Raw genomic sequence first — 13291 nt, forward strand, 5'->3', positions numbered from 1 at the left:
ACAGTCTGGAGAATTGACCAAAACAGAGACAAATTTCAGTACCTTGAATATTTGACCTAACTTATCAAGGAGATTTTTCTAGTAGTAGCAGATTTGAGGAAGACAAAAAGATTGAAGAATGAGTAGCCCTTATGGTAAGAAGAGAAAAAAGACGTAAGAAAATATTTAAATGTTGGACTTGTGATGAATATGATCATTATGCATCTAAGTGTCATAAAAGGGAGAAAAAGTATAAGGGAAATCATAAACCTAGAAAAGATAGAGATTATTTGTATGCAACTGATGATAATGATTCTGATGAACAAACATTAAGTGCTAGTGATGATGAAATTGGATTTGTGGCAATTAAAGAAGAAAGTCCAAAGAAGGTAGCTTTGGTATCACGGGTTGAGAATAAATCTAATTGCATAATTGACAATGGTTGTTCACATCATATGGCTAGTGACATGAACAAGTTTGTTGACTTCAAAAGTCAAGATGGAGGAATTGTTAGAGTTGGAAATAATACAGCATGCCAAGTAAAAGGTATTGGATCTATAACTCTTGATGGTAAATCTAATACTAAGGATGTATACTTTGTTGATAGTTTAAAGAACAATCTTTTGAGTGTTGGACAACTAGTAGACAAAGGTTATTAGTTTTAGTTCACAGAAAAGACATGCATGATCGAAGATAAAGATGGAAAGGTAATTAGAACAAGAAACAGATCTAGAGGTAATGTATTTCAGTTGAATCCTACTAAAATGACATATTTAGTTGCGAAGGTAGATGACAGTTGGTTACATGGCATAAGAGATTCTATGATATAAACTTTGATAGTTATGTGAGGACTTGTAGAATGTTTGTAGTTAGAGATTTGTCGAAGATTATAAAGCCCACTAACACAATTTGCAAGGAATGTGTTTTGGCAAAGCATAACATAACTTCTTTTCCCAACAAGAAGTTTACCACTATAGCGAAGTTGGAGATTGCACACACAGATCTCAACGGTCCTACAAAGACTAAAGGATTCTATGGTGAAAGGTATATTATGATTCTAGTTGATGATTTTTCTAGAATGATGTGGGTTACATTTCTTGAAGAGAAATCTGAGGCATTTGACAAGTTCAAGATATTTAAGAATAGAGTTTAGAATGAATCTGGTATGAAGATTAAATGTTTGAGATCAGATAGAGGAAGAGAATTTATTTCAAATGAGTTCAACATATTTTGTGAAGAAAATAGAATTAAAAGACAACTATTAGCTCTAAGAACCCCTAAACAAAATGGCATTGTAGACAGAAGAAACAAGTCTATTACAAAAGATGCAATAACTATGTTAGCAAAGAATGTTGTATCTAAGACATTTTGGAGAGAATCTATGAATACAATTGTCTACACTATGAACAGAGTGCAAGTTAAGAAGGACATAAACAAGACACCTTATGAACTGTGGTTTGGTCACTCACCTACAATTAAGTATTTCAAAATATTTGGAAGTAAGTGTTACATAAAGAGAGATGATGACATTGGTAAGTTTGATTCTAGAAGTGATGAAGGTATGTTTCTTGGTTATTCATTGAAAAGAAAGGCTTATAGATGTTATAATTAGAGAACTAACACTATCATGGAAAGTACAAATGTGAGAATTGATGAGAAGTTCAAAATACAAGACAGAATAGTTGATTACAATTTATATGATGATGTTATTACTAAGCCAAGGAATGATGAGGTATTTCTTGAGACTAACAATGATTTGCAAAATGAAGGAGAGCCAAGGAAGGAACAAAACTCAAAACCTTTAGTAGAGCCAAGAGTTGAGATAGAACCTCCTACTTCAAGAAGGAACATGATAAAGAATCACCCATCTTAACAGATCATCAGAAGCAAAGACAAAGGTGCGATGACAAGAAGCATAGTTAATGAAGAACTATGCTTGATATCTCAAGTTGAGCCTAAGAGTGCAGATGAAGCATGTAAAGATGACTTTTAGAAGCAAGCTATGAAAGAGGAATTGGATTAGATAGAAAATAATGAGACATGGGAATTGGTCCCCAAACTAGTAGAAAAGAATGTGATAGGAACTAAATGGGTATTCAGGAACAAGACGAATGAGCAAGGAGAAGTTGAAAGAAACAAAAAAAGATTGGTATTTAAAGGTTACTCACATCAAGAAGGAATATATTATGAAAAATCCTATGCTCCAATGGTTAGAATAGAAGCAATAAGATTATTCTTAGCCTATATAGCACAAAAGAAATTCAAAGTATATCAGATGGAAGTCAAGTCAGCATTTTTGAATGGAGAACTTGAAGAAGATGTATACATCGAGCAACCTAAAGGTTGTCCTTTGACAAATGACAAGGACATAGTATGCAAACTAAGGAAAGCATTGTATGGATTGAACCAAGCAACCATAACATGGTATGCAAGGTTAGACAACCATTTGACAAAGCTCAGATATTGAAAGGGTATGACAAATAGTAATCTGTATTGGAAAGAAACTGATGATGGTTTTATGATTTTAGTAATATTTGTTGATGACATTAAATTTGGAGGAAATGATGAAGAAAGTAAGAAGCTCACACAAGAGATGAAGAAATAATTTGAAATGAGTATGATAGGAGAGATGAAATATTTCTTAGGATTGCAGATTGTATAGAATAAAGAAGGAATCTTTATTTCTCAAACTAAGTACTTAAAAGATTTACTGTAAAGGTTTGGTTTGGAAAAATGCAAACCTGTTGGAACACCTATGGTAACTGGACACAAGTTATCTCCTAAGGTTGAGACACCTACTATTAAGTAGAAGAAGTACAGATCTATGATCAGAGGATTGCAATATCCAACTCACACATGGCCGCATATAGAAAATGTAGCTGGAATTGTTACAAGATTCTAGGCTAATCCCAAAGAAACACGTTATGTAGCAGTAAAATAGATTTTTAGATATCTAAAGGGAACACTTGAGTTTGGATTATGGTATGACAAATCTAATGGTTTTACTCTAAGTGCTTATACTAATTTAGATTGGGTAGGTAGTATGGATGACCAAAAGAGCACTAGTGGATGAGCTTTCTTTCTTGGAGGAAGATTGGTCTCTTGGTTAAGCAAGAAGTAGGATTGTACATCTCAAAGTACAACAAGCATAGTATGTTGCAAAAACAAATAATTGCAATCAAGTAATTTGGATGAAGCAGTTACTGAAGGATATAAGGATAGAAATCAATGAACCTATTGTTATACATTGTGACAACACAAGCACAATAAATATGTCTAAGAATCCAATATTTCATTCTAGGACTAAGCACATTTCTATCAAGTATCATATGTTGAGAGAAAAAATTATAGAAAAGGAAATCAGATTGGAGTATGTGAGCACTAAAGAGAAGATTGTAGATATATTCACTAAGTCTCTTCCTAAAGAGACTTTTGAGTATTTGCAAGGTATGCTTGGGGTTATGCCTCTTCCTACATCAGAGTAGAAGATGCAAGAGTGCATCAGTCCAGGGTAATAGAGCACCATTATTTGTCTGGACTAAATGTTGATGCTTACTGTATGGGGGAGTATCTGAAATGGACAAAGTCATCTAGGACTCCTGTTGATGTTGTTTTGAACAGTGTCTTTTGAAACTTGAGCTAGCAAGTTGTTGTTGAGTTTGATGCAAAGATGTTGGTTGTAGAAACATTTGACATCGATGTCAATGGGGGAGAAATTTGGCATCAAAAACATTATGCTAAAGGGGAGAAGTTTGGCAGTATGTTGAGGAAGATGTTCAACATAAGCACAGTACAGGGAATAATAGTTTGGTATTGAGAACATTGAGGTATATCAATGGCGGAGAATGATTGATGAAGAGGATTTGAAGATGGATAGTCTTTTGTTTGTATTAATAGAACTAGATGTTTTTCATATATGTTGCCACCAATGCCAAAGGGGGAGATTGTTGGAAGATTGGTTAGAAGCATGAATACTGATGATATTCCTATGAGGGAGTACTACTATGATGATATGTTACATTCATGATTGATTTTTTCATTGATGTCAACATAGCATGTTTGATATCTACATAGTAGTTTTATGTGGTATCTAATAGAAGAGCAAAAAAAAGATCAAGTTGGTACAAACAGCTAGTTAAGCATGATAACCACCCAAGGTTATGGGAGATACTTCTAAGTATCTAGTATATGTAGCTAATTTCAGAAGAAAAAAGGACAAGTCTAGATTAAGTTATGTAAGTTTTGGTGATGAATGTGCTAGAATATAGTTTACAAAGGCATGTTTTGGTAAACTTGTTATATCTCTTAACAGAGTTGCTATCTTGAGGATCGAGGTTGAGGACATGAAGAAGACATGTTGGTGATAATGTGGCTAATATTTTTTGTAATAATATTGCATTTATAGAAATTTATTCAAGTTGCAAGACAAAAAATTAAGCTTACCACTAAATGTAACGTGTTCTTAATGTGGTCCTATAATAATTAATTGAGAAGGTATAACAGTTGACTCAAGGAATTATTTTATAGACTTGGTATAAAGGAAGGACATTTTCCTTTATCATGGTATGGATTTGAATTAATAATAAGCAGTAGAGAATGCAGAATGTGAAGTTGAGAAAAGTACTATGGAAGTGAAGGAAACTTTATTGCCGAGGTTTTGTTGAGTGATTTGAGGTTTGGTATTTGGATCTGAGGTTCATGATCTGGTCTACAAGGTCTAATAGTGATTGGTTATATTCAAAACATAGAGGAAAGAAGAATATATTAGTAAATTACTTGTTTGAGTAGTGAGCTCTTCTTGTAGTTGAAATTGCATGTTTGGACAATGGGCTCTTCTTGCATACATTATACCACAACTCCTAATAGGGTTGGTAAAACTCCTGATATGGTTGGAATCTCCTAACAATGATTGAAAGTCTCTTAATAGGGACTCATTGTACTAAATGTTGTAATAGACTCCTAATAGGCTCCATCCTCTAACAAGGAATATTTATATTAGTACATCATCTTATGGGCATCATTCCCACCGGGGTTTTCCCTCTAATCAAGGGTTTCACTAGTCAACATATCTGGTGTAATTATTTATGTGCATCTTATTATGGTTGTCGTTTACTTTTGTTGAATGGTTAAGCTTTTTTAAATAAGATAAATGTTTTAATTGTTGGATAACTGATTCACCCCCCCTCAGTTATCTAGGTGGACTTTTGTTTCTAACATTAATATCATTAACAAAGGTGTTTTATCCATGATATCCCAAAGGAGAATGTTCAAAATCATACTTACCCTCCATTTTAATCTCCCAAACTAACAAGAAATCATGACAACTTACTTCTGAATGGAACCCAAATGGATGGTTTCTACATGACTCGATTATTGTGTGGTCTAATTTATGTATAGAATACCCACAAAATGACATTTCCTTAGTCAAGCTTGAAATCACATTAAGTATTCTATCTATCTTTTCTGATGACATATCTTGATTTGAGGGAGGTATCTTATCATTATTCAATAGGGAATCAATACAAAAATAGGAAGCATCAATTTCTTCTTCTTGATGACTTCCTGATTCAAAAATCTCAACAACCTCAAGATCTTCTACATTTCCATCATTTTTTGCAACTTTGAGAATTTTCGCAACTCCACAGAATTTTAGAACTTCAAAATTTTTTTCTTCCTCAAAATTTCTTGGGATATCCACACTTATCAGGGTAATGTAAGTTAGAGCCTCATAATGAATTGGAGTATTATGGACATGCATGTCTAGAGGAGTGGGTTGTAACCACTGAGAGACAACGTCCATTAGAGATTCTTTACTTCCTTTAAAAATTTGTGTGTTCATATTATTTCTACCATAAACATGTAGTCTTGAGTGTCCATGCTCTTCCTCTTCATTAAATGGGAACACAAACTCCTCTTGATCATCTTCATCATTTTTTCCTTTTGTAGATTTATCACATGATTCAAACACCATTGCACTAAACTAAAAAATTTGTTCCTTCATGATCTCGGGAGGCTGATCCAAAAAATCATTATGCCCATAGCCATTTTCACTTGGTATCATACCTATAATACCATTATTCTCATTGTTGATGTTACTATAAAGGCCAAAATTTCTACTTTGATTTTGAGAATAATTACTCTGGGTAGCAAGTTGTCTTGGATGTTTGCCTTGATTCTTGAGGAATTCAACTTTACTTTGATGAGTTCATTGGATAAAAGATATATCATTTCCTTCATGGCCTTAATTTATCTAGCCATATTGTTCTTGAGTTTAGTAGGTGGAGAAGTCTTTCGCTCAAAGAATACAATCTTTTGGGGCTCATACCTTGAGTATGTAATTGTTGGCATTGGAGTAGAAGTAATGTACTTTGTGAATGTAACAACCTCTTTGAAAACCTTTTCAATGGTGTCAGTGTCTCTGGGTGGAAGCCTTCTTAGATAAATAGAAGTTAATGAATCCATTGTTCCCAAATAGATCTAGATGATAGCCTCTTGTGGTATAATGTAAGGAAACTCCATTCTTTGATACATCCTATAGAAATGATGATTAAACTGTGAAATAGTCTCATGGGGATCCCTCTTAATTGAGATGAACTAATTATGTAGGATAGATAGATCAATATAGATCTTGAATTGTTCTAGAAACTTGATCTCAAAAGAGTTCCAATCACTTATTGATGTTGGTGACATATTAAGGTACCAATAGAATTCCATTTCCCCCAAACTGTAAGGAAAAAGATAGCATACCACACCCATATGCTAAATTTCGTTTTGATTACAAATCCCCTTGAAAATTTTAATATGATCTTCTATTGTTTATAATTCTCCATAGATGAACCATGGGAAAAAAATTTCAAGATTTCTGGGCAATTCGTGTAATGGACCAATTAGATTTAAAGGTCAAGTTTGGGCATTAAAGAAAGACATGGTGCATAATGATGGGAATGTGTGAAATAGAATGTAGAGCACACGATGATGATGGAATGTCTAATGTGAATGGGTAGAGTTGTTGGTACCCCTTTATCACTATGAGGCTTTACAATGTGAATGGGTTCTAGGAACTCGTGTTTGTTCTAGAAAAGTGCACATTTGCACCTTCTGACAATTCATAGACTTGGAAAAAAAAATTTAAAAATTCAACTTTTGAAAGTTGTAGAATTTTAAAAAAAACAACTTGGGTTTTTGAGTCAAATGGTTTTCAGCCCTTTTAGTGCCACTTCTGTTGAGTTGTCATTTTGCATGTGATGCTTAATGATAGGAATCTTCTCAAACTCCTCTCTTGAAAACCTAATCTAGGATCAACTCTAAGGTTCTAGATAAATATTTTTGTTCATAAAGATGCATTTTCTAGTTCAAACCAATTTTGGATAAGATGATCAATTTGCTTATTGTTTCAAAATTAACCAAAAAAAAGATATGTTTTTTGTATTTTATATTTTTTAAATGAATGCAATCTAACAATGCAACTATATGAATTCCTAATTTAACCAAGGGTTAGCAAAGAAAATAATGAAGATAAGGTAACAAGAGATGAAAGAAAACAACATGAAAATGAAATTCCTAATGGACACAAACCACGATAACAACACTTCTATGAGTTAAATCATTGAAATGATCACATAGGTAGCCATTGAAAGTAGGAGTAGTGCTTCATCAAGTCCACTGACATAATCATCGATGGAAACTTAGTAAAACCAAAAGATGTTTCACTTCTTATCAAATCACTAGGCTACAAAAAGTTCACTCATGCAAGACAAGAAGCTATGTAGGAACAATAGGGTGATCTCTCCTCAAACTCTATATGTCAATGGAATTCATCAATAAGCAGAAAACACCAGAATTAGAATATCACATGATCAAATCAACACAAAAAAACTATTGGCTCCATTATTATCATGAACAAGAATCCACAAAAAATAACACACTCTGTTAAGAATAACTATACTTGGAATGAGAGCACCAATAGCATATACTATTACATCAAAATAATAGCCTGGAATACATATTACATTCCTAAATTTATAGGAAATCAAATCCTCAATTTGTGCTGAGAATGAGAGATCTCTTAATGAAAACATATGCTTAAAACTAATAAAATAAATCTAGTTATGTACAAACTAACTCTCTAAATGGTGCTAAGTAGGACTCTGCCCTTTTTCATATCAATTAATGGGTGTGTGAGCCTTTATATGTCTTAAAACAAAGAAAGAAGTAGTAGATAAAAAGAAGGAAGATGTAAGAGGATTGAGGAGTCACTAGAAGCTCTAAAAATGGAAGCTTGGCCTTCTCTGAATGTTTCTGGGAGCTAAACTGTTAGTTCTAGATTTAGAGTTTCCCATACACCAAAAATGCATTTTGACGATAGTTTAAATCCCATAAACATTCATAAAAGTCCAAGCTTCCATTTTTAGAGCTTCCAGTGACTCTGAGATCCTCTTATAAATTCCTTCTTCTTATCTTTTATTTCTTTCTTTGTTTTAAGATATGTAAAGGCTCATGCACCCATTAATTGATATAAACAAGGGTGGAGACCTACTTAACACCATTTAGAGAGTCAGTTTATACATAATTATATTATTTTTATTAGTTTTAAGTATGTGTTTGCATTAAGAGATCTCTCATTCTTATCACAAATTGAGGAGATGATTTCTTATAAATTCAAGAATGTAATATGTCTTCTAGGTCGTTATTTTTATGCAATAATATATGTTATTGGTGCTCTCATTTTGAGTGTAGTTATTATTATTGGGGTGCATTATTTTTTGTGGATTCTTGCTCATGATAATAATGGAGCCAATGGTTTTTTTGTGTTGATTTAATCATGCAATATTTTAGTTTTGATATTTTCCTCGTGTTGACAAATTTTTCCAATGTACCGAGTTGGAGAAGAGATCACCCTATTGTTCCTACATAGCTTCTTGCCTTGCATGAGAACACTTCTCATAGCCTTGAAATTTAATAAGAAGTTAAACATCTTTTGGTTTCGCTAAGTTTCTACCGACGATTGCATTAGTGGATTTTAGGAAGTGTTGCTCTTACTTTCATTGGTTTCCTATTCGATCTTTTCAATAATTTAGCTTGCAGACGTGTTGTTAACGTGGTTTATGTTTGTTAGTAGTTTCCTTTTCATGATGTTTTCTTTCATCTCTCATTACATTATCTTCATTATTTACTTTGCTAACCCTTTGTTAAATTAGGGATTCATATAGTTGCATTGTTAGATTGCATTCATTTAAATAATATAAGATACCAAAAACATATCTCTTTTGTGGTTAATTTTGAAACAACAAGTAGATTGATCATCTTATATGAAATTGGTTTGAACCAAAAAAGGCCTCTTCATGAACAAAAACATTTATCTTCAACTAAGCATATTCTAGTAGGTCACAAGATTGCCAAAAACCTTGGAGTTGATTCTAGATAAACTTTGCAAGAGAGGAGTTCAGAAGGATTCCTGCCATTAAGCATTGTGCAAAGTCGCTCAACAATGCTCTGATTTATAGCCTCTCTCCTCAAGGTTGGAGGAGAAAAGGTAGAGGACTTAATGTTATTAAGGAAGATATTCAATTATAATTTTCTAGGTGATGGCATTGACATTGTCATGTTTGCAGAAATAGGGGTGGGGATCTCTAGGGAAAATGAAATCCCCAAGCTTATCATCTTAGGCCATAATTTTTTGGTGCAACCTTTTTGGTTGGGCCTAAATGTTGGGCAGTTGAGGTGCTATAGGAAATTGGTGTTGATTTCTAGGGATTTATCTAAAAAATGGTTTTTCCTCAGCAAAGTGGAGGCAAGATAGTATGAATGGCTTCATGAATAATCATAGTTAATCCTAAATGAGGAATTATTGATGAAGGGTGATCCCGTTAATTATACTACATAAAAAAAATAGAGAAATAATAGCAAGTCTCAAGAATAGAAAATTGGCTTCTTATTATCTCCAAAAGTATGGAATTACAAATTTCAAAATTAAAACATACAAAACCACATGGACATTTCCCTTACAATATTCTATAAGATAGAACCACCAACAACAACCCAAAACTTCCCTAGACAACCCTACAAGCCTTCTTTATATAGGTAATTATGTATTACCCAAGAAGATTCTACAATTTTATCCCAGGACATTGAGGCTAACCAACCCCAAATTATTATTCATATTTTCTTACATTAGAGTTGGCCCAAATAATTTAATTTTTATAATTTCAAGTAACACAAGTTCTGGAGACCATAACTTTTTTATTGTAGCTTTGATTGAATATGATAACCACTTTTCATAAATGCCACCACGAAATCTACAACAATCTGATGTCCTTCGTGGTATAAGTTGGGACTCAAGCTTATTTTGGAGCTTCTAAGGACTTCAAAAATAACTTCAAAGATTTGGTATTGAAAATTCTCAATAACTTCACCAATACATTTGGGACTACAATGAAACTCAACTGCCAGGATGCTATATCCAAAATGAACCTCCATGTGGGTAAGTGCACAAAGTTGTGGTACCAAAAGGGGGGTATAAGATGCTACTTTTTTTTTTTTTCTAAAATCGACAATGTCTAAACTTCAATGAAAATTTGATGATAGTTAGACTCAAAATTTCAAGATATGGCAAAAAAAAAAGTTATAGTCCTCTAAATCTAGTTTATAAAGTATTGTTTTTTTCAAAAAATGGTGGAATTTAAGGCCCTTAAAAAAGGATGCCAAACAAAGTGGTATAATTTTTTTAATAAAAGTATAACATAGTTTCAAGTGTGTTTGCCCTAAAATACAAAAAAAAAAATTGAAATTCTTAAATTGCTCTAGTCAAAAGTTACCTAACACCATGAAGTTTATCCCATAACTTTTCAAGTAATTTTTTTAATGTATATTTTTTTTTATACGAACTTTATGAGTGGAAAAATCCCAATTCCTTTGGAAGTGAGAATAAACATAAGAATCCATTGAAAAAGAAAGATCACTATGTCCCATCTAATCGACATGTGAATGGTAAGAAGGAGAATGCACAAAAGAGATCGCAAAGGTCCACTATTAAGAGAGCTAAATCAAAGAAAATATGGGTTCCTAAACCCATTATTGAAGAAATGTGTTTTGAAGTATCCAAAGGAAAATCTAAAGGTATATGGATTCCCAAGTCTCTTTTAAAAGATATTGAAAATACTTCAAAGTTGACATTCAAGCTTCCAAAGGCTTCCATTCCATCTTCTTCCAAAAATCTTCCTAAAAATATTCCAAAGCCTTCCACTCGACTTTTTTCCAAATCTCTTCTACCAACTCATACATCTAAATCTCAAGCTATTTCATCCATGATTCCTCCATCATTCCAATACCCTTCAAGGTGTGTGTCAATGTTGATCTTGTCCAATATTTTAGCTACCCACATGAAATCCTCTAAAGCTTACACCTCCTTTCTATACATGAACTCTTATCCTCCATATATTCTTCCTACTACCATTTCCCTTTCATCACCCTATCAACATCTTTGAGCATACCTTTCTATGGTCTTGGATGTAAGATCCTCCCCTGATTTGAACTTTGACTTGCAGAAATTTAACTTAAGGAATATTGTCAAACACTTTGTATGCAAACTCATAAAGCTAATTTCCTCAATAAATTTCTTTCCAATGAGTAGATTTACAAACAACTATGAAGTGACATTAAAATGCATAATACACATCATAACATTTTCACAAACACTTGGCACACATTCAATAGTATATGAAAAATCTGGAAACTCTTTCAATCTGCTAATAAAGGGTGATTTTTAAATGTAGATGTGCACTTACAGCTGCCTTAAAGGCTGCAACAACTATTCAGACTTGTATTCAACAATTATTATGCAAAATATCAAAATTTGACAGAAGAAACCTAGAATTAGTTGCCGTAGTATTTTGCAGATGTAGTTGGCCAGCCCTCCAAACTTCTAATCAGCCGAAAAAACAAGTAAACTTGATACCAACACTGTTCATGCCGTACTGTAGCAAAATATTGTTCATGCCGACTGTAGAAAAATACTGTTCATGCGGCACTATAGCAATAACTAACTTCAGATCTGCACCTCAAACCCTTGTAAATTTTTTTATGTAAACGCCCCAAATGAAACCCAGTGTGTTTCCTGAAGTGAAAACACCCTTGATCCTCCTGACTGTGTCTTCCAACAGCAAAGAGAATGCTAGCAAAGAGGGATTCCGTCCTCCAAGCCCGATAATCAGATATCCAGCAACATAACATTAATCTTCATCCAAGCATACAAAAAAAAAAGCTCTTCCATTTCTTTTATAGTGTTCTCACAAGAGCTCAATCCTTCGTTTTCTCAATGTGGGATAAAACATAACTCCCTTTATGTACCTTATGTCTCCAATGTGTTATAAAAATAAAGGGAACTCTTTTAATTTAAATATTTCCCACAAACTATAGTCTATGCATTAATAAAGTTAAATATTTAAATTTAACTTTATAAAATGGCTTTATCAATGCATAACAAATCTTATCAATGATAAATAAGTCTTCCTGTCGATTTTAAACAATTACCATCGACATACCACTGTGACTGAATGTCCGACCATGTCCAAGATGACTTACTATAAATAGTAAGTATGCCCAAAGTTGCCTCGAAACCCCTCAGAAAGACCTGCAACTAAAACTGTCTAGGCCAAATGGCCTCTAAGCCCCTTTAATGTCCTAGTTAGCCTATGGGACTGTGGGGAAATAGGCTAACAACAACATCATGCTATGAATGCTAGAAAGGGGACATTACAGTCTGCCCTTCCCAAAATTGCTTGTCCTCAAGCAATTTCAGCTCTGGATGCTGCAATATCTGCTCATTTTCCCAAGTAGCATCCTCGACAGGTAGGTTCCTCCACTTCACTAGATATTCCCTGATAGTCCTCCTGCGAAGCACCCTCTCCCTGGAGTCAAGTATGGCCTCGGGAACCAAGATAAGCTTTCCCTCATCATCAAGAGGTGGCAATACTACTGAAGGCACCACATTGTGACCCAATTCCTTCTTAAGGCATGACACATGGAACACATTATGAACTTTACTGTCTGCAGGCAACTCCAACTCATAAGCTACTTCGCCCACTCTCCTGATTACTTTGAATGGTCCATAGTAGCGTGGTTTCAATTTCTCTGCTCCACTCTTCTTGAAAGAGGACTGTCTATATGGCTGTAACATGAGGTACATCATATCTCCCACCTCAAAAGACCTCTCAACCCTGTGCTGATCAGCATATTGCTTCTGCTGATTTTTTGCCTTTTGCAAATTTTCCTTCAAGGATCGCATAATGTCCTGACACTCCTGCAAAGTATCCTT

This window comes from Cupressus sempervirens, chromosome 4 (genome assembly GCF_028749045.1).
Source record: "Cupressus sempervirens isolate cs-2001-9-10 chromosome 4, ASM2874904v1, whole genome shotgun sequence".
Classification (NCBI taxonomy): Eukaryota; Viridiplantae; Streptophyta; class Pinopsida; order Cupressales; family Cupressaceae; genus Cupressus; species Cupressus sempervirens.